Source organism: Schistocerca nitens, chromosome 7 (assembly GCF_023898315.1).
Source record: "Schistocerca nitens isolate TAMUIC-IGC-003100 chromosome 7, iqSchNite1.1, whole genome shotgun sequence".
NCBI classification, from domain to species: Eukaryota; Metazoa; Arthropoda; class Insecta; order Orthoptera; family Acrididae; genus Schistocerca; species Schistocerca nitens.
Window position 1 is genome coordinate 552,155,136 of NC_064620.1, and position 23,421 is coordinate 552,178,556.

A 23,421-nucleotide genomic window follows, 5' to 3' on the forward strand; every position below is an offset into this window, starting at 1 on the left:
TTCAAAAAAGGAGAGTACTACAGCAATATATGTAAATTAAAAAAGAATCAATAAGAAGTGAAAGGAAGCTAAAGCAAAATGTCTGCAGAAATAAAATGTGAAGACTACACGAAATGGTTACAGGGAGGGCAAATCTTCAATAAAAGGCCCACACCATGTTTAGGTTACTCTCAGGAAATTACTGTAGGGATTTTGATATGGTTTTCACTAAGACATAGACTGATTCATAAGGAAGGTTTCTGTGTATAATTTATAAATATTTCCTGCAAATTTGATGAACTATGATGAATTAATGTCCTGAGTCACTGTGAAAGCAATGACATTGCCCTCTAGTGGTGAATGGCAGAACTCTTTGGAATCACCCACACATCTTATAAATTAAAGTCCCCTGCAAATTTTTCTGCCTGTATGTGAAGGCACTACTGAAGGTATTTTGATATGGTTTTCACTAATAGTCTGATTCATGAGGAAGGCCTGAGGTCATACACAGGAGCTACTGCTACTGGGTGGGTAGAATGATTTGTGATGCAGCTAAGTGACCATAACTCACACCAAACTTAGACTGCGGTCAGGCAGACCAATTGGCATGGTAGCTCACAGCTCCTGTCATTGCCACGAGATGTCATTCCAAATGTCAATTAAATATGGAACAGCTATTATTCCAGCCTTCTTAAAATTTTTGTTGAGTGCTCTGTTTAAATTGTTCAAGTTATATGAAAGTAATGACATTCAATTACCTAACATGTTCTCTGAATTTTAATCATAACTCTATGCTGTGGCCATAAACAAAACTACTGTTATGCCAGGCAAGTCTCCCAGCTGCAGATACATGGTACTACCTGCAAAAATTTGGGGTGGATTGCTAGTTAAGTGTAAAAATGTTAAAACAACTTTTTGAAAATTTAAAAACAAAGGAATCGAATTAACATGGCAAAAGGGATCCCACTGTTAAATCCAGAGGGTAGAACAGATACATGGAAAAGCATAGTGAATGCTTCTACACAGGCCTGGTTCGAGAACATGTTCCCACACAAGCCATCATCAATGGCTCCCCCCCCCCCCCCTTTTCCTTTGTAAACCTTCACCCACATGTCAGTTATCATTACTAATTATCATATGTACTTTATACAAATCTTGTGTCCCTGGCACTCCTCTCAGATGGCTGTTACTAATTGTGATACGTCCCATACAGAAATCTTACAGTTGTGGTACCTCTGGTGGCCCTCCCAGCTTGGAAACCCAAGCAGTAGCTTGTGTCATCTGGGCCTTAAACCAGCTCTGCTTCTACAAAGGGTGGGAATTTGTCTCATAACATGATAGAGGATGGAATTGATGTTGATTTGGACATAGTGGAACCAAAATTAGAATTTGGCCGAGTAACAGAGAACTTGCAATTAAACATGACAGAAGGAACGAAACACAGTAAAACAAACCTACTGAGTAAAATGCCTGCGTCCTTCAGCATTTACTGTAGTTGCTCTGCCATGTAAAACTTAAATGTAGTCTCAACAGGCCTCCATGTGTCTGTACAATACTGCTCACAAACAAAAGGCATGCTATTGCGCTGTGCAAGTTTAGCAAGTGGAGAGAGAAAACACAGTGGGTCTTCTTCAAGGAATTGGTCTTTTTCATGGAATTGGCAACAGATGTCATCCAGGTATACTAAAACACTGTATATAATGTGCTGATGAGGGAGGAGAGAAATTTCCGACAAACTGGTGACTGCTTCTACATTCTGGGTTTCTTAGCCTGTCCTTTCTTGGAGCTCAACGAGGAAATGTACAGTTAAGTGACAGACAAAAGTTTATGGAACTCATTCTGGTATTGCTTCTGCACACTGCCCCTGGAGTTCTGTACTATAGTTATGATATTCGCCTCCCATGGCTACTCCCTAGTAGAAGAACCTGTGTCCTTTTACTCCTGACAACTACTAACTTAGCGTACACTATTTTCCTTGTCTTGTCTTATGTTACTGAACTCCTTGGATTGTCGATACACTTTCGTCTACAGCCTCCAAAGCAGTCAAGTTATTGGAGACATCTAGACTAAACCTAGCAAATTTGCAACATCTCTTGCCGAGTCTGACGCATTTGGTCACAGTCTAGTCATTTACCCTGTTCCTCGCTTTACTGATGCCGACTGCATATCTCAATTGTCCTAATTTTTTAAAACTCGACATAATACCAAATAGAAGTGTGCGACCTTTTAAACTTTAATACAACAATTTATTAAGTCCGCGATCGCTGAAAAATTACGATGTTCACATTACCGATTTCAGCGTTTGATTTCCATCTTCAACTTTGATTAATTTACTAACAGGTTCCTCGAGATATATCCTATTACAATTTCAGTTAAAGCATTCTGAATATCACGATTCTTAATTTAAATTATGCCAATGAATGCATCATATCGTCACGTATTAAAAAAAGGCTTAACTGAAACCATGTGGATCTTGACGTAGCTGTTTGATAATTACTCGCATCTGAAGATAACAATCACGCGCTGAAAACGGTAATGTGAACGTTGTAATTTTTAAGCGATCTTGAATGTAATAAATTGTTATGTAGTGTCCTAACTCTGACTGTGGTACTGCAACATCAGCTTTGAATTTTAAGATCAACTGCTCTTTCTCCATAATCGAAGAGCAACACGCACTGCTATAGTACAGCGCCAAATGCTCCTAGCCAAATCTTCGTCCGAGCTCGTTGCTTCATAATACCTATCATGAAACGCACAGTCAACAGTTTCTCACTACCCTGCGGCTTGTTCATTGTTATGACTTTTTGGAGTAGAAATACTATTTAGTTCACCGAAATATTGCGACTAGGCTACTTACTGCTGTTTCACGGTTTCATTTAACAAAAAACGAGAGACGATTCAGGTCACATAGACCTGTGTATCTGATAAACAATACCGAATTCGCTAAATGTTACTTTTTGCACGAAATATAAAGTTTCGTGTGCAGTATATTTTTTATCTACCAATACAATAGACTGCGATTAGGTTAAGTTGCGTTCGCGAAATGAATATATAATGAAAACTAACTTTTTAAATATAGTAGGAGCGTAAAGTAATTTCTCATTTTTAAGTTCTAAATTCAGCTCGCCACTGCTCTAGTATACGAAACACAAATGACGCATTAGAAAATAGACACTATTGTTTACAAGAATACTTAGCTTTCATGTCCTACAAAGTGTTGTCTTACAACTGTTATCAGTTGACTTTTAATTACTTGTAAACATGTATATGCCAACATTTCTACAGCTGCACTGAAACTAAACTTCTATCACTTCTACAACAGTTTTTTTATAAGTAAAATATCAAACTTTTTCTGCAGCCCCAAGTTTCAGCTATTTGTAGACCCAAAGCGTCACTGCCACCAACATTCATGTGGTGACGTCCCGCTGTGAGCTATTCAGAGTACCGGTACCTTTTTTTAAAACTCCATTATGTATGACCGATGTACCCCCATGCTCTACATTTTTGTGTGTTATGTACATTATCCTATTTGAAGTTTATGTTTCTACAAAAAGTTGGCTGATTTGTACAAAGTTTTGTTATTCTAAGTGAATACATCCCACTATGGTTTCTGATTAGGGATAGGAGAAAGGACAGGATCATGTTTCATGTCTCATGTGAGTTACCTTCAGTCTGCTACTTTCGTCTGTTGTGTGTGTATAACATTTATTTGTTTTTCACTGCCTGTTTAGCAAATCTTTTGATTAATTGTTTGTCATATGTGTTCTACATAAATTCCCTATGTCTCTTTTCTATTGCGATTCTTGTATGTAGATGTGTTTATGGATGAGTATTCTGTTTAAATATGCATCCGAAGATTGCTTGTTTGTGTGTCACTATGTAGGTTGCTGTGGATTTTTAGTATATTGTGAAATTACGCCTGAGAAATGGAAAATGAAACATTGTTTGTGAAAAAGTTTTCTTATTTTTTGACCCAAATGATAATGTAATGTTCTCAGTGGGCGCATGCAAAAACAATTAATTAGATAGGAGCTGAAGTACTATAAAATTTTTCGTTGATTATGCTGCTGACTGCAAGAGGGTATCATCGTTGGAGGATCAGATGGAATGCAGAAAGACTTGAGCGAAATTTTCACTTGGCATAATAATAACAGTTCTTTTTAAATACGAATAAAACCAAAATAATTCCTCCAACACTGAGAAAGAAGCTGACAGCATCCAATTACGAGACTATGTTGAAGATCTTGAGCATGTCATATCATGAACATTAACAGTAATAATTATTAACATCAACAGCAGTAATTATTCGAACAGGCCACATTAAGAAGAGAACGGTTTGCAAACTACTTTGTCTTGTAGACGAGAGCTTCCACAGCTAGACTTACATTTGCTTGTATTTTTCTTAATTCAGTTATATATCCGCTTCTAATTTAATAAATTTTGCCCTGCAGCTCAGATATGTTCAAACTTTGTGTTCTGATTGCATGTGAAGGCCTCATGAGCAGCAATATAGTGCTTATTTTTGTAATCAGCATAATTGAAATTCCACAAACACCTATGTAAAGCATAGATATCCAAAATGCGAACATTATTCTCCGTTCCTCACAGCGTATTTCAATTTGTCTACACTCTACGAACACACATAACCTCGAAACTCATGCAACTAGTGTCGCCAAAGTTGGAACACGCCGAAAGTGTTTAGTTTCACCGATGAGTTGCGCAAACGCGCGGCGCGCATGCGCAGTGGCCGGTAGCGCAGTTGCCTGTAATCTAGTGTCGTCGCGTTATGCTGCCACCATCGAATTTCTCGCATAGGAACCATGAGAATAAGAAGAGAGACATTAGTTATGTGTAGAGGCTTAGTTACTTTCTTTCTATATCTACATGTACATCTACATAAATACACCGCAAGCCAACGTACGCCGCGTGGCGGAGGGTACCCTGTACCACTGCTAGTCATTTTCTTTCCTGTATCACTCGCAAATAGAGAGACGGAAAAACGACTGTCGATATGCCTTTGTATGAGCCATAGTTTCTTGAATCTTATCTTTGTGGTCCTTACGCGGGACGTACGTTGGCAGGAGTAGAATCGTTCGGCAATCAGATTCAAATGCTGACTCTCTAAATTTTATCAGTAATGTTGCTCGGAGAAAAAACGTCGTCTTTCCTCCAGGGATTCCCATGTGCGTTCCCAAAGCAGCTTCGTAACGCTTGCGTGTTGATCGAACCTACCGGTGACAAATCTAGCAGCGCGCCTCTGAATCGCTTCAGTACCTCAAATCCGACTTGGTACGGATCCCAAACATTTGGGCAGTATTCAAGAATAGGTCGCACCAGCCGTCTCTGCTCTAACGTTCTTGCCCGTCATGCCGGAGCTAGACTTTATGCCAGAACAGAATACACATTTACCAACACTGTCATCGGATGTATGCAGTGACTGGTATGTTTTGACAGCGGGGTCAGTAATTGAGAGGGTAGAGAGTGTCAGGACCCATTTGGCGATGTTTCCGTGTTACGACGAGTGCCCAGTAATTGCGAAAGGGAATGTCTGACCTGGAGCTGAACAAAGAAAAAAATTGTCCTCATTACCAGGACTGCGCCAGACTTCATACTGAAAGAATTCAGTTTGGTACTTGAGTGTTGATATTTTGTCGTAGCAAAAAAGTAATTATTACACATAGATTCTCAAACATTTAATAATTTACATCGTATACGCAAAATATCCTAACGTTGGAGAATGGCTTTATTAACTTCGACAACAATGGACAGTGTTAAATAAACTCGTCCGGAAATATCGAAAAACATTCCGGAACTTCCTCAAGTCTGATCTGGCTGCACCATAATCATTAGTTACCTACACGCGTGACCGTGCGAGGTGGGTAATGTGGAAAGCAGTGATCCTGCCTCGGGCAAGGATGTGTGTGATGTCCTTAGGTTAGTCAGGTTTAAGTAGTTCTAAGTCTAGGGGACTGATGACCTCAGATCAATAGTGCTTAGAGCCATTTGAGCCATTTTTGAAAACAGTGATTCACATACCTGTCTGACAACCCAGATTTAGGTTTTCTATTTTTCTCTAAATCCCTTAAGGTAGTTGTCAGGATGGTTCCTTCGATATGAACGGCCGATTTCCTTCCCCTATCCGAATTTGTGCACCTTCTCTAACAACTTCATCGTCGATGAGACGTTAAACATTAATCATTCTTTTCTGTACACATGGAGCCAAAGTGTTTCCTTAGTTTCAGGAATGTCTCTAAATTTTTCAGGTATCGATTTTCAAGCGGTTCTTATCTTTCAAGCAGATTTTTAGTTTCAAATAGGGTTTTAGTCGTCAAGATTTTATTTTCAAGTAGACATTGGTTTTCAACAGTATCCATCCAAAACATTTATCCAACCAAAACTTCTCGTTTTCTGGAAAATTTTAGTTTACAGAAAGATTACCGTTTAGTTTGCAAGAGGCTCTTAGAAACTAAACTTTTGTTGAAAACTATGTAGAATTTTAACTCCAAGATGGTTTTAGTTCTCAAGGAGATTTTCAGTTCTCAAGATTACTTTAGTTCTGAAGAAGAGCGAGGTTTCTATTGTATCGTGATTCCTTCATACACTTAAACCATTCGTTGGGTTGTTACGCTTCTTTTCTCGTGTTACCAGAAGGAACGACTCCAAGAAAAGATTTTTGCCGGTTGCCAACGCCGGCGAAGGTAATTTTTTATGGCGAGTGCAAGGGGGGCTAGAAGGAAAGGAAGGAGGGAAATAAGGTAAATAAATAAACGAAAAAGTAGCAAAAAGCGCCCGCTCGCAAAAAACACAGATGATACGGATTCATTTCCCGCGTGAGGGCAATATATATATATATATATATATATATATATATATATATATATATATATATGGTCATATCATGCAAATATTCACCACTGTTTTAATTAAGTGCATCTTGTTCTAGAGGATGCTGAAGAGTTTCGTTGTGTTGAGTTTCAAGCTTCCAACGCTAACCGAACTTAGATGAGGCTTTTACATAACACGGCGCATTTTACTTTTTTACGTGAGCTATAATAAATTACAATCAATTTCGAAAAAGTTTGTACAATTCAGTGCCTGCGACAACGAGCAGTCGTCCGTTCTGATTGTTGGTAATTCGAGCAATGGTAAAAATCTCAGAGACTGGGCTAGCACCTCCGAAAAGTTTACTCAGGTTACCTTTTCTCTACGCCAAAAAATTGAAATAAATGTTTTGAACCACTGTCTACTTTGTGTACTGAAACTGAGTGTTTTCACTTTTGTTTTTCCTGACTGGTGGGAGTAAGGCAACGACTTTTCCAGATCTTTACCACAGCTCGAATTACCAGCAATCAGATCTCACAACAGTCCCTCGTTGCAGGCACTAACTTGTGCAGAATTTCTCGTAATTGATTATAAATCATTACAGTTCATGTTAAAAAGTAAAATGCGTCGTATATAGGGAAACTCTGATCTGAGGTGGCTTAGTAGTGGAAGTTTGCAAATTAACGAAACTCGACGGAACAATGCAGTAGTGTGAATGGGTGCAGCATTAAAGCATACATGAAAGTGTTACATAAGAGACTTGAAACATGGTAGAAATGTATCGCAAAATCAGCTCTGGTGAACAAGGTTACTACATTCGAGCGAACAGATGAACCGCGAATGTTCGCCGGCCGGTGTGGCCAAGCGGTTCTAGGCGCTTCAGTCTGGAACCGCGCGACCGCTACGGTCGCAGGTTCGAATCCTGCCTCGGGCATGGATGTGTGTGGTGTCCTTAGGTTAGTTAGGTTTAAGTAGTTCTAAGTTCTAGGGGACTGATGACCCAAGATGTTAAGTCCCATAGTGCTCAGAGCCATTTGAACCATTTGCAAATGTTCTGGTTGGCTGATCGTTTCGCTTACCATTTTACGTCGTCTGAGGAGGGGAGGGGGGGATATATTAACAAACCACTTTATTAACCATGCAAAACGAGCTATCTGTCTCAGCAAAATTGTATTTGGGTTCGACCTTGCGGAGGTGGGTTGGCTTGCGTGCCTCGAAGATACAGACAGCCGTACAGTAGGTGCAAACACATCAGAGGGGCATCTGTGGAGAGACCAGACAAACATGTGGTTCCTGGAAGACGCAGCAGCCTTTTCAGTATTTGCAAGGGCAGCCATCCGGATGATTGAGTGATCTAGTCTTGTAACATTAACCAACATAGCCTTGCTGCATTTCTACTGTGAATGGCTGAAAGCAAAGGGGAAGCTACAGCAGATATTTTTCCAGTAGACCTGCAGCTTTATTATATGGCTAAATGTTGTTCGCATTCTCTCGGGTAAAACATTCAGGAGGTAATATAGTCTCCCCATTTGGATCCCTGGTGAGGTCTACTCAGAAGCAGAGCTGCCATCCGTCCCAGTATATTGGGACCGTCACCGTATGGATCTTCTTGTCCCGACATCTCGACAAGACCCAATTTTGTCCCGATTTTGGAAAATACTGTTACGAACTTGGCTCAAGTACTAAAGTAACGCTATCTGTTAGCACAACATGTAAATCCAGCCTCATTTTTATGTATGCCAACAGGTTTATGTTGACAACGTCGTCTCACAGATGGTGTTGAACGTTGCGTAGCCTGTATCGACGATGCAAAGTGCCTTGTAGCTCTAGCGCCATCATTCGAGAAAATACCAGACTTCTCCAGTAGTATGGAGCTGGACCTATGTAAGCAGCACCACGCGGAAGAATCTACATCTACATCTACATGGTTACTCTGCAATTCACACTTAAGTGCCTGGCAGAGGGTTCATGGAACCATTTTCATACTACTTCTCTACCATTCCACTCTCGAATGGCGCGTGGGAAAAAGGAACACCTAAACTTTCCGTTGGAGCTCTGATTTCTCATATTTTATTAAGATTATCATTTCTCGTTACATAGGTGGGTGTCAACAAAATATTTTCACATTCGGAAGAGAAAGTTGGTGAACCGGGCGGTTCCCATCTCAATGGCGATCTTTCTAGACGTAATACGAACAATGAATGGAAGTGAATAATGTTTGAAGTGTTTACTGCGGGTATATAGGACGTGAAGTGTATAAGTGACGTGTACTTCGATGACTGAAGTGTTATTGTTGAATTTTACCGTCTAATAGACTTATCACAGCTTGCGAAAATGACTAAGAATGGAAAGAGAATGTATCAATTTACGAATGATTACACAAAAGAGTGGCCTTTTTGTCAATAAAAGAAGCGTTGTGTGAAATTTGTAGCTGTTTCGTCTCAGTAACTCACGGAGGTAAGGTAGGTGTGAGGCATTACATTTCCACGAAGAATCAAACGGTGGCAGCAGGAACAAGACTTCTGGTCAGGCGAATACAGGGTTATAAATACAAAATCGAATAGGGGTAATGCAGGAGTAGGTTTAAAAACCAATAAAAAATAGGAGCGCGGGTAAGCTACTACGAACAGCATAGTGGCTCAAGATAAATACGAAGCCCACGCCTACCACAGCAGTACAAGTTTATATGCCAACTGGATTCGCAGATGATGAAGTGATTGAAGAAATCTATGACGCGATAAAAGAAATTACTCAGATAGTGAATGGAGACGAAAATTTAATAGTCACGGGCGACTGGAATTCGATAGTAGGAAAAGGAGGAAAAGTAGTAGGTGAATATGTAATGGAGGTAAGGAATGAAAGAGGAAGCCTCCTGGTAGAATTTTGCACAGAGCATAACTTAATCATAGCTAACACGTGGTTTAAGAGTCATGAAATAAGGTTATATACGTGGAAAAGGCCTGGAGACACTGGAATGTTTCTGATAGATTATATAGTGGTAAGAGAGAGATTTAGGAACCAGGTTTTAAATTGTAAGACAATTCCGGGGGCAGATGTGGACTCTGACCACAATTTATTGGTTATGAATGGTAGATTAAAACTGAAGAAACTGCAAAAACGTGGGAATTTAAGGAGATGGGACATGAATAAACTGAAAGAAGCAGAGGTTGCAGAGAATTTCAGAGAAAGCATTAGGGAACGATTGACAAGAATGGTGGAAAGAAATACGGTAAGAGAAGAACGGGTAGCTTTGAGAGATGAAGTAGTCAAGGCATCAGCGGATCAAGGGATCAAGTAGGTAAAAATACGAGGGCTAGAAGAAATCCTTGGGTAACAGAAGAGATATTAAATTTAACTGATGAAAGGAAAAATTATAAAAATGCAGTAAATGAAGCAGGAGCAAAGGAATACGAAAGTCTCAAAAATGAGATCGACAGGAAGTGCAAAATGGCTAAGTACAGATGGATAGAGGACAAATGTAAGGATGTAGAGGCATATATCACTAGGGGTAAGATAGATGCTGCCCACAGGAAAATTAAAGAGACCTGTGGAGAAAGGAGACCATCTGCATGAATATCAAGAGCTTGGATGGAAAAAACAGTTCTAAGCAAAGAAGGGAAAGCAGGAAGGTGGAAGAAGTATACAGAGGGTCTATATAAGGGCGATGTACTTGAGGGCAATATTATTGAAATGGAAGAGGACGAAGATGAAGATGAAATGGGAGATATGATACTGCGTGGACAATTTGACAGAGCACTGAAAGAAGGTCTCTGGAATAGACAACATTACTTTAGAACTACTGATAGCCATGGGACAGCCAGCCATGACAAAACTCTACCATCTGGTGAGCAAGATTTATGAGACAGGTGAAATAACCTCAGACCACAAGAAGAATATAATAATTCCAATCCCAAAGAAACTAGGTGTTGACAGGTGTGAAAATTACCGTACTATCAGTTTAATAAGTCACGGCTGCTAAATACTGACACGAATTCATTACAGACGAATGGAAAAACTGGTAGAAGCCGACCTCGGGGAAGATCAGTTTGGATTCCGTAGAAATGTTCGAAAACGTGAGGCAATACTGACCCTACGGATATTCTTAGAAGCTAGATTAAGAAAAGGCAAACCTACGTTTCTAGTATTTGTAGACTTAGAGAAAGCTTTTGACAATGTTGACTGGAATACTTTCTTTCAAACTCTGAAGGGGTAAAATCCAGGGAGCGAAAGCTATTTACAATTTGTACAGAAACCAGATGGCAATTATGATAGTCTAGGGGCACGAAAGGGAAGCAGTGGTTGGGAAGGGTGTGAGGCAGGGTTGTAGCCTATCCTAGATGTTATTCAATCTGTATATTGAGCAAGCAGCAAAGTAAACAAAAGAAAAATTTGGAGTAGGATAGCTTTGAGATTTGCCGACGACATTGTAATTCTGTCAGAGGCAGCAAAGGACCTGGAAGAGCAGTTGAACGGAATGGACAATGCCTTGAAAGGAGGATATAAGATGAACGTCAGCTAAAGCACAACATGGATAACATAATTTATTCAAATTAAATCATGTGTTGCTGAGGGAACTGAAGTAGGTAATGAGATAGTAGAAGTACTACAGGAGATACTTACGCGCAAAATACCCACGCTATACTCGTCCAGCTTTTGATAATGAGAGCACTTCATTAGTCAATGGAAGAGTATTCCGAAACTGCTAAAAAACATAATTACAAAACTTCCTGGCAGATTAAAACTGTGTCCCGGAGCGAGACTCGAACTCGGGACCTTTGCCTTTTGCGGGCAAGCGCTCTACCAACATTTTCTTTCTTTTATCTCATATTGTTCGTGATTGTTCGTTCTATTTGTTCGAGGCGGACGTCCGATGACGCATGTTCATCTTCATCGTCGTTCCATTAACTCAGTTTTTTTTTTTTTTTAATTGCAAAGGGTGGATAACCCTCTGACCGAACACGCTGAGCCACTGTGCCGGCAGCCCACTGAGCTACCCAAGCAAGAATCACAACTTTAATTCCGCCAATACCTTGTCTCCTACCTCCACAGAAACTCTCCTGCGAAACTTGCAGAACTAGCACTCCTGGAAGAAAGGATATTTCGGAGTGTGGAGTGTGCGCTGGTGGTCCCGAGTTCGAGTCTCGGTCCGGCACATAGTTTTATTCTGCCTGGAGGTTTCATATCAGCGCACACTCCGCTGCAGAGTGAAAATTTCGTTCTGGAAACATAATTATAGTTTCACGTCCGCGCCTTAAAGATTTTACATGCCTAACATCAAATATTTAACACATTAACTCCTTTATTAAGTAGTTAGCCATTTGGAGCTGTCTTGAATATTGGGGTCGAGAGATTAGTGGTGAAACTCTCCTTATGTTATCGTATTCTAGTGCACTGTAGCGACATATTTATAAACTTGACAGGGTTTCATTACAATGGATAGATCTGCCAATGACGTGTACAGAAAAGTAAATTTAACGCTATAGAAATCTTGATATTGAAAAGGAGGAAACGAAATCAAACTTGACAGGACAGATTGGGAGGGGATGTGATATTATTTCGGTGATTACAAACTCGAATCAAATTTGCAAAGAACTTGGCAGTATGACATCACTTATCAGTGTGACCTGGGCTGGATGCATGCACTGATTCGGTTGAGAAGATTGTTACAAAGCTGTTGTATTCCGCCATGAGAGCAAACAGGCCCACAACTGTTCTAACAGGTTCTTGATATCCTGGATGTTTGTCAATGGTGCGGAGTTAATGCCTCAGCTGGTCTCACGAACGTTCTATTAGTGACAAGTCTGGGAATCTTGCTGTCAATCGCAGTACCTCAACAACATGGACACAGTGGTGTGTGTGTGTGGGCGAGCAATGACCTGTTGAAGAATGGCTCCACAATACCGGCGCATGAAAAGTAGCACATGCGGACAAGGGATATCCATGATGTACCATCGTTCCCTGCTACCAGCCATGAACTGAACTCATACCCGATGGCTTCGCACATCATGACGTCAGGAGTAAAACCGCTTTACCTCTCCAAAGTACTGAAAGAATGGTACCTCTCGCCAGGTCTCCGCGATATCCGCCAACGATGGCCATCTGGCGAAGTGCAGAACAGCGATTAGTAGTTGAACACAGCATGATGCCATTCATCAGAAGCCCATGATTCCTGGTCACGATACCACTACAAATGGAGGAGTTTGTGTTGTGGTGTTAACAAGCCTACGCACGGGTCGGTAGTTACCTAATTTGACTGTTTCTAATCTCCGGCCAGTGGTACGGGATGACACAGAACGTTCCAGGGAGTCCGTTGATTGTTTTCGGATGGCAGACACAGATGTGAAGGGATTACGGCGTACTTGGTGCACAATATGGCGATTATGCCTGTTGGTGGTCAGACGTGGTCGACTGGAACGTTGTCGATAAATATGCCTGCCCTCACATTGTCATGTAGTCCAGCATCAGGCCGCTGTCACATCCGAATGGCTCCCAAATTTGGACATTGCACGACTCGACCAGCCAGCCAAATGGAGACCCACAGTGAGACCCCATCCAAACACTGTCAGGTGATGATAACACCGTCTCGCTCGAGGTGTCCGTGTCCCTCACAGTGAACACTCAACGTCTGATGCTGTTCACAGTCCCTACACAGAGGTGACAAAAGTCGTGGAATAGCGAGATGTGCATATACAGATGGCGGTAGTATCCTGTAGAAATGGTATAAAAGGGTAGTCCATTGGTGGAGCTGTCACTTGTACTCATGTGATTCGTGTGAAAAGGCTTCCAAAGTGATTAAGGCCGCAGAACGGGAATCAACTAACTCTGAACGCGGGATGGTTGTTGTAGTAGATGCATAGGACATTCCATTTCGGAAATCTTTAGAGAACTCAGTATTCCGAGATCCACACTGTTGAGTGTACATCGAGGATACCAAATTGCAGATATTTGTTGCGGCCCCACGTAGTAAGCGTTGCTTCACGCAGTGGAGAATGGCGAAACAGAGGCACGCCGGCGACCGAGGTGTTGCGAAGTAGGCAGGCACAGATAACCTTGCTGACAGTAGCAGTCTACCAACACAATGATGCAAGGACACACACAGACCGAGCGCCGAGCGAAGCCTGGAGAGTGCTGAGTAAGGGGAAGTGAGGCCAGCACACTAAGTTACGCTGCAATATACTGCGGGAGTAATAACAAAAAGCTACCACCGAGGGTAAAAAACGTCCTCCTGCTGGATATAAATAGTGGAGCGCAGGTAGCGACAGGCAGAAGCCATTAGGAAGCAGTTTGGATCTGAGGACGGGTGTGGTCCGTGTCTGAATGTTCAATCTTCGTAGGTGACGATTCCGGAAGTCTGTTCCAACTCGCAGGAATCATCCGTTCGCCGCCAGATGTCAACTTCAGCTCTGGAGGTCGGCCCGAGTTCGGTCGGCACCATGGCTGACTAACTTCCAGCAGGACCGGCCGCAGCGCGGTCTTGGTCACAGGCGCCGCCGGGGACTGACGCCCGGACTTCACGGCAACCCGGCCCCACGGCGCGTGGTCTGTCCATGACGGGACCTCGCGGACATTGCGACTGACGGCTCCCCAGCCACTGGTGCAGCAGGCGTCGGCAGCTGACCTCACGGCGACGAGTTCGTCTCAACCACAGGGCATCCTGGCTTCAGCGGAGCATTGGTGGCTTGGGGCTTCCGAGTGCTATCGGCGGCGCGCGTTGCGCGCATTGTCGGAGAATCTACACAGCGGCAGCCAGGCGGAGGGATCCACAGGGCTGGGCAGCAACGACGAGGGAGAAATTGTACAGAAAGTTCAATAAATAATTGTAAAACTCCACGCGGTCTCAGTCTTTGGCGCAGCCACTGTGTCTGCTGCTAACAAATGGTGCAGAAGTCGTAACATATTTCACCACGGACAAAACACTACCTAACAGCCTTCATTTAACGACTGAGACCTGTGACGTTTAGTGTTGTCATTTCTAACAAGGGAACCTCCCCATCGCACCCCCCTCAGATTTAGTTATAAGTTCGCATAGTGGATAGACCTTGAAAAACTGAAAACAGATCAATTGAGAAAACAGGAAGAAGTTATGTGGAACTGTGAAAAAATAAGCAAAATATACAAACTGAGTAGTTCATGGGAAGATATGCAATGTCAAGGAGATCGAGAACGCGGGAGCGCCGTGGTCTCGTGGTGACGTGAGCAGCTGCGGAACGAAAGGTCCTAGGTTCAAGTCTACCGTCGAGTGAAAATTTTAATTTTTTATTTTCAGTTTATGTGACAAACTCTTATGTTTTCATCACTTTTTTGGGAGTTATTATCGCATCCACAAGAAAACCTAAATCGGGCAAGGTAGAAGAATCTTTTTACCCCTTCGCCAAGTGTACAAGTTAGGTGGGTCGACAACATATTCCTGTCATGTGACGCACATGCCGTCACCAGTGTCGTATAGAATATATCAGATGTGTTTTCCTGTGGAGGAATCGGTTGACCTATGAGCTTGCGATTAAATGTTTTCGGTTCCCATTGGAGAGGCATGTCCTTTCGTCTACTAATCGCACGGTTTTGCGATGCGGTCGCAAAACACAGACAGTAAACTTATTACAGTGAACAAAGACGTCAATGAACGAACGGACAGATAATAACTATGCAAAAATAAAGAAAATAAAATTTTCACTCGAGGAAAGACTTGAACCAAGGACCTCTCGTTCAGCAGCTGCTCACGCTACCACGGGACCACGACGTTCCTGAGCTCATTTTGTCCATGATGTTGCCTATGCGCCCCGTGGACTACTCAGTTTGTATATTTTGCTTATTTTTTCACAGTTCCACACAACTTCTTCCTGTTTTCTCAATTGATCTGTGTTCAGTTTATCAAGGCCTATCCACTGTGCCAACTTATAACTAAATCTGAGGGGGGTGCGATGGGGAGGTTCCCTTGTAAGAAACAAGCAACACTGCGTGAGATAAGCGGGCATAGGAAGAAGGTATCCGTTTTGATACAATGGCTAAATTTGGCGTTAATAGGCTATGGCAGCAGACGACTGACACGAGTGTCTTTGTTAACAGTGCCACATCGCTTGCAGCGCCTGTCCTAGGCTCATGACCATATCAGTTGGACCCTAGACTACTCTAACACCGTGGCCTGGTTAGATGAGTCCCAACTTCATTTGGTGAGGTCTGATTCTAGGATTCGAGTGTGGCGCAGACACCACAAACCCATGGAACCAGGTTGTCAGCAAGGCATTGTGCATGCTGGTGATGGCTCCATAATGGTGTCGGCTGTGTTTACATGGAATGTACTGAGTACTCACGTCCAGAACCGACCATTGACAGGAAATGGTTATGTTTGGCTACTTGGAAACCATTTGGAGTCATTCGTGTACTTCGTGTGCCCAAACAACAACGAACCATGTCACTGGGCCACAATTGTTTGCAAGTGGTTTGAAGAACGTTCTTGACAATTCGAGCGACTGATTGCCGACATCAATCCCATCGAACATTTATGGGGCACAATCGAGAGGTCAATTCGTGCACAAAATTCTGCACTGGCAACACTTTCGCAATTATGAACGGCTGTAGAGGCTGCATTGCTCAATATTCCTGCCGAGTACTTTCAACGGCTTGTTGAGTCCATCCCACTTTGAGTTGCAGCACTGTGCTGGGCAAAGGGAGGTCCGACAACATATTATTAGTGTCGTATGACATTTGTCACGACAGTGTACACCCTACAAGGCCGGGTAACAATGCTAAACACGAAGAACACTAATGCACTCCTGTCTGTCACAGAGAATTGAAACTCTAATCTTTTAAATGCCTATAGGTGGTGTGTGCATGTACGAAGTTACATTGACAAGCGGCCATGACTTCTGGGTGTTTCACTTATTTTGTCAGGCAGAGTTTATTTTATCTTCTGGGACTTCAATGTAGATTCTCTGAAAGAGGGTAATAGGAAAAATGACCTTGAAGTATTACTCGGTTCTTTCAATTTGACACCCGTTATTGATTTTCCTACTCGGGTGGTAAAGGATAGCAGCTCACTGATAGATAACTTCTTTATAGACCAAGATAAGTTTAACCAGATAAATGCTCAGCCTGTTGAGAATGGTCTTTCTGATCATGGTGCACAGCTAGTTACAATATATGACATAGCTCCATTCAGCAATACTAAACAGTCCTCCAAAGTGGTACGTTCAGTCAACGATTTAACAATTGCAAATTTCAGGGAAAGCCTAAAGCAGTTAGACTGGGATGAGGTGTACCGTGAACCTGATGCCAATTTAAAATATAATTTATTACATGACATTTTTGTAAATGCATTTGAAAACTGCTTCCCCAAGAAAATAGTTAAATATACTCGTAAGAAACCTTGTAAGAAACCATGGCTTACTAAGGGTATAAAAATATCTTGTAACCGCAAAAGGGAAATGTATCTGACAGCAAGAAAGAGTAGTGACCCAGAAACTATCAAAAATTATAAAAACTACTGTGTTATATTAAGAAAAGTTATTAAAAAATCCAGGAGTATGTGTATCATGTCTGAAATCAGCAACTCTGATAATAAAATTAAAACAATTTGGAATATTATTAAAAGAGAAACAGGTCAACCAAGAGCAGAGGAAGACAGTATTACCATCAAATTGAATGAAAACTTTACGAACAAAAAGTCAGAAGTTGAAAATATTTTTAATAATCATTTTCTAAATGTTGTGGATATAGTAGGATCCAGGTGTTCATTAGAAGATGCTAGGCTGTTAATGGAAGAGGCCATACCTATGCAATTTGATACAATTGAAATCTCACCCACTTCTCCCTTTGAAATTAGGAAAATAATAAACTTGCTTAAAAGCAAAAACTCACATGGAATTGATGGCATTTCCAGCAAAATACTAAAAGCTTGTTCTCAACCGATAAGTAAGATTCTCAGCCACCTGTGTAATAGCTCTCTGGAACAGGGCATTTTCCCTGATAGACTGAAATATGCTATTGTTATACCTTTGCATAAAAAGGGGGATAGATCTGATGTCAACAATTACCGTCCAATCTCCCTTCTAACAGCTTTATCCAAAATTTTTGAGAAAGTAATGTATTCAAGAGTAGCTTCACATATCTGTAAAAATGAAGTACTAACAAAATGTCAGTTTGGTTTTCAGAAAGGTTTTTCAACAGAAAATGCCATATATGCTTTCACCAGTAAAATTTTGAATGATCTGAATAACCGAACACCACCCATTGGGATTTTTTGTGATCTCTCAAAGGCTTTTGATTGTGTAAATCATGAAATTCTGCTAGACAAGCTCAAGTATTGTGGCATGAGTGGGACAGTGCACAAATGGTTTAATTCGTACCTAACTGGAAGAGTGCAGAAAGTTGAAATAAGTAGTTCTCGTAACATGCAAAGATCAGCACATTCCTCAAACTGGGGAACTATCAAGAATGGGGTTCCACAAGGGTCAGTCTTGGGTCCTTTGTTGTTCTTATTATATATTAATGACTTGCCATTCTATATTCATGAAGAGGCAAAGTTAGTTCTCTTTGCTGATGATACAAGTATAGTAATCACACCTGACAAACAAGAATTAACTGATGAAATTGTCAATACTGTCTTTCAGAAAATTACTAAGTGGTTCCTTGTAAACGGACTCTCACTGAATTTTGATAAGACACAGTACATACAGTTCCGTACAGTGAATGGTATGACGCCATTAATAAATATAGACCTTAATCAGAAGCATATAGCTAAGGTAGAATATTCCAAATTTTTAGGTGTGTCCATTGATGAGAGATTAAATTGGAAGAAACACATTGATGATCTGCTGAAACGTTTGAGTTCAGCTACTTATGCAATAAGGGTCATTGCAAATTTTGGTGATAAACATCTTAGTAAATTAGCTTACTACGCCTATTTTCACTCATTGCTTTCATATGGCATCATATTTTGGGGTAATTCATCACTGAGGAATAAAGTATTTATTGCACAAAAGCGTGTAATCAGAATAATAGCTGGAGTCCAACCAAGATCATCCTGCAGACATTTATTTAAGGATCTAGGGATATTCACAGTAGCTTCTCAGTATATATACTCTCTTATGAAATTTGTTATTAACAACCAAACCCAATTCAAAAGTAATAGCAGTGTGCATAACTACAATACTAGGAGAAAGGATGATCTTCACTATTCAAGATTAAATCTAACTTTGGCACAGAAAGGGGTGAATTATACTGGCACTAAAGTCTTTGGTCACTTACCAAATAGTATCAAAAGTCTGACAGATAACCAACAAGTATTTAAGAAGAAATTAAAAGAATTTCTGAATGACAACTCCTTCTACTCCATAGAGGAATTTTTAGATATAAATTAAGAAAAAAAGAAAAAAATATTAAAAAAATAAAAATAAAAAATACAGAAAAACAAAAAACACAAAAAAATAAAGTTGTTATATTAACTTAAGTATGTTGTTAAATTAACCTAATTATGTCATGTATTGGAAAATTCGACTCGTTCCACATCATTACGAAATATCGTATTCATGATCCATGGAACTAGTATTAATCTAATCTAATCTAATCTAATCTAATCTAATCTAATCTAATCTCACTACGAGCCAGTCCTGACGGAAACCATAGAAGACATACATCTGGGTGGTTGACAGGGAACTGTGCTCCACTCTTCCAGAATATGAAGCTAGCGCTCACTCTGCGCTGCCTTGCACTGTCTATCGTGTTCGTTGGTTATTGCGAAATCTGCCGAACCTATCAGTTTCGAGAAACAGCGCCGAATACGAGGTTTAAACGGGCGTGTACGCGAGAATAATTCACGGCTATCGATGTGCTAATTCAGTTCGCTCATTTTTTAAGATGTTACTTGTTTAGCCTTGAGTTAACTGATGCTACAGAATCGTAAAATAGATGATATGAGCGAGAAGGGCGAACCGCCGTCGCCGCGTGAGGTCTGCGTGGGCAGGCGGGTGGAGCGCGAGGCTCAATATCGATAGGCGACCTCCGGCACCCCACCACCGCCGCTATTCAGCCAAGAACACCGCCGGGTCGACACGCAACGACGCCCTAGAGTCGATAAGGCGCGCTCTGCCGTCTCAGCCCGCACCGGCGCCTCAGGCAGTTTGCCGGCGACACCGAAAGACCCAGGCGGCGCTTTGGATAGCGTTTCAGTAGGGTTTAACGACGTAGAAACGGATGTCTGGAAATAAACGTGCAAGTCACTGTCGGCAGTTAACGGAACGTTACCACTTTTATCACTTTTCCAGTTGGTCTCTTAAGTGTGTTGTGGAACGTATTCAGAATACACCGATGTGACAAAAGTCATGGGATAGCGATATGCACATATACAGATGGCGGTAGTATCGCGTACAAAAGTTATAAATGATCAGCGCATTGGTGCAGCTGTCATTTGTTCAAAAAAATGGCTCTGAGCACTATGGGACTTAACTACTACGGTCATCAGTCCCCTAGAACTTAGAACTACTTAAACCTAACTAACCTAAGGACAGCACACAACACCCAGCCATCACGAGGCAGAGAAAATCCCTGACCCCGCCGGGAATCGAACCCGGGAACCCGGGCGTGGGAAGCTGTCATTTGTACTCGGGTGATTCGTGTGAGAAGATTTCCTACGTGATTTTGATCGCACGACGGGAAATAAGGAGACAGTGATCGGGGAATGGTAGTTGGAGCTAGACAAATGGGATACTCCATTTCGGAAATCGTTAGGGAATTCAATTCGCACCCTTTCAAACAACCTGGAAAATTGGGATCGTACCGAAGCTGCCATAATTCGCGGTATCAGCTCTTCATCGGTCTAGGCGTTTCGTAAACGTCAGGTTTCAGGTGACCCCGGACGAAAACATCAAGGGCCGTAAAGTTGGGGGAACGTACAGGCCATTCCATCGGCCCATCGCGCCCTTTCCAGTTCTCACCAAAGGTCTCGTTGAAATGATTTCATACCGCATGAGCGAAATTTACAATGCACCACCATGTTGGTACCATATGCCGTGTCGTACGTTGAGTGGGACACATTCCAATAACTGTGGCAGTGTTTGCCTGAAGGAGACTAGGTATCTCTTTGTGTTCAGTAGGCGGCGGAGCATGTATGGACCAATCAGATTATCGCCTGACAAACCAGATCAAACGCTGAAGCTCTCTTTGTGACTACGTGACGGCGTGCAGATTTCTCGTATCCACACGAACTGAGTAAGAGTGCAAATTATCTTCATTCCACACACGCCATCGTGGAATGACTTATATCAATTTCTCGAGGAAGACTTCTTGAGCTTGTTTGCAGCAATTCTAACGTCTCCTCTTCAAACTCTGATGTACGCATTGTGTATTGACGACTGTGTCCGTCCGTCCTTCGCACCTGTATCACAAAATGAATGCATCGGATTTCGATACAGCCTTTAAATGCACGCGCACCATTACGAAATCTCGTCGGTGGACAACTCACCTCAAGTGGACTTGTGTCTCTTAGGGATCTGTGGGTGGCGGTCAACATGCATGGATCTGACAGATTGCAATTTGGGAACTGTAGAACGAACAACTGTTGAGCAGCGAGAGCATTTCCATCAGTCGCCCCGTAATTACAGAATACGTCTGGCCTTTCTTTCCAAGAAAAGGCTCCGTTTTCCGTCTGCTCCACACAGTACTAAACAGAAAAGCGTCCTCATTGGATTTCACACACTGACAAAGCGCGAACCAGACTCTGCAGTGTACACAGGCGCCGCCCTCTGTGTGATATCAAATCAGACAGGCATTTACACTACCCAACGCAATGTGTTCGCATCCCAATAAATGCCGAAAGAAACTCCGTGGTGTTGACCTGCCCTAAATATCTGATTACATGTCGACTCGGATGCCGAGTTGTAAGCCTACCTCCCCGGCTGCGCGTGACTGTTAAATGACGCCTAGCTCAGAACGCTAACGGATGCGGACGTGAATTGTTACGTGAAACTTGCTTGTTATGATCTCCTCTACGAGTCCTCTCATTTATTCTACGAACATCCTATATATGTTTTTAGATACTTTGGATGTTTATAGAGGGCAGTAAAATGAAACGGCACAGATGGAAAAAAGTAACTAAACTGTTTACCATTCCAGAAGTAATCGCTGTTACTGTTGGTACATTTATCCGTCTCTGAGGTAACACGTTCAGTGCCTACATGGCGAAATGTTTGCGGATATATATCAGATGTCTGAACAGGCTTCCTGTCCAAACCAAATTCCCAATTTGTCGCACACTACTTCCATAGTGCCCCCCCCCCCTCCCCCTGTCCATTTTACTCACTGATCGTAGCATATGTCATGATTCCCCGCAAGAGGTCGGACTTGTCCAAAAGAAAAGTCGCCGTGCATATAACAGTAATATTGAGCCTTGACGTCACTTCATGATAACTTCATTGCAGATTTACCCTAAGTCTGACTTCCTGAGGGAATCAAGTGAGGTACTGCAAGTAACGAGGAAAATGGATATTGTTACACTATGGAACAACTGTGCAACAAGTTTGAAATTTGGGTTGGACGGGAAGCGTGCCCAGATAGCCGAAGCGGTTAAGGTGATCGTTCGCATAAATCGAAAAATCGGGGTTCGAGTTCCAATTCGCCAATTCGGCGTTGAATTATTTCATTGCCCTCATGCGGCTGTCACTGGTATTTCTCTTTCGTTTTATATACACACACACACACACACACACACACATATATATATATATATATATATATATATATATATATATATATATATATATATATAAAATTACAACTCTGGAATGACGTAGAAATTTGTTGAGCTAACTTAAGAATCGGTAGGTGTGTTATTTTGTAGCAAACAAACTCAAGATTCATATAAAAGTTTCAAGTGTCATTTTGGTTTCGTGTAACTACTAACTGCAATGCGACAAGCATTCCATCAGCAATCAATTTCTGCCCACACTTGTTGCAGCAAATCAGGTGTAACTTGTACAACAGCGTAGAATCGATTTTTCAGGTCTGCTAAATTGTTCGGTAGGTGAGGGACATACACACAGTCTTTAATGAAACTGCAGAGAGAGAAAACCAGTGGTGTCAAGCCTAGGGAGCGAGGTTACCACGCTATTGGCCCTTCACGGCCAGTCCAACGACCTGCGAAGCGATTATCGAGGAAACCTCGAAGTTCCGTCAGGAAATGAGGTGGTGCACCGTCTTGCTGGTAGTAAACCATCCTATCTCTGTCATCTTCATCGATCTGTGGAGTTAAAAAGTTTCCAAGCCTATATAGATACACAATACCAGTGACAGTTTTCTCCTTAAAGCAGAAAGGGCCTTACACTTTCAGTTTGCTAAGGGCAAAAAACACATTAACTTTGGGGGTAATACAAATGTTTGCCAGGAAGGCATGTGGATTTTCGCTGCCCCATATTCTGCAGTTGTGGTTGTTCACCATGCTACTGATATGAAGCGTTGACTCATCGCTGAAGGTTCTTGCGTCCAGGAATGTCTCGTCGCCCTCTATCCGATTCAACATTTCTGCACAGAATTCCCCACGAGCAACCTTATCTGCATCGTTAATGCCACTGTGAACGTGTACGGTTGCAAAGTGCAAACGTCTAAGCAGTACTCGACAAACAGTCTTTTGTG

At 41.8% G+C, this 23,421-nt stretch overlaps 1 protein-coding gene across 6 annotated transcripts in view; it reads right to left on the reverse strand.

The window, feature by feature from the left end:
* The window catches only part of LOC126194911 (synaptotagmin 1), a 1,052,777-nt gene that overhangs the window by 151,578 nt on the left and 877,778 nt on the right, over positions 1-23,421 (reverse strand). Inside the window, exon 1 of one of the 6 annotated variants that reach the window (XM_049933276.1) lies at positions 4,365-4,385. The exons of the other annotated variants lie outside the window; for them this stretch is intronic. The gene's annotated coding sequence lies outside the window, so the exon portion shown is untranslated. Of the gene's footprint in view, positions 1-4,364; positions 4,386-23,421 lie in introns of those variants that run through there. 6 annotated transcript variants of the gene reach the window in all.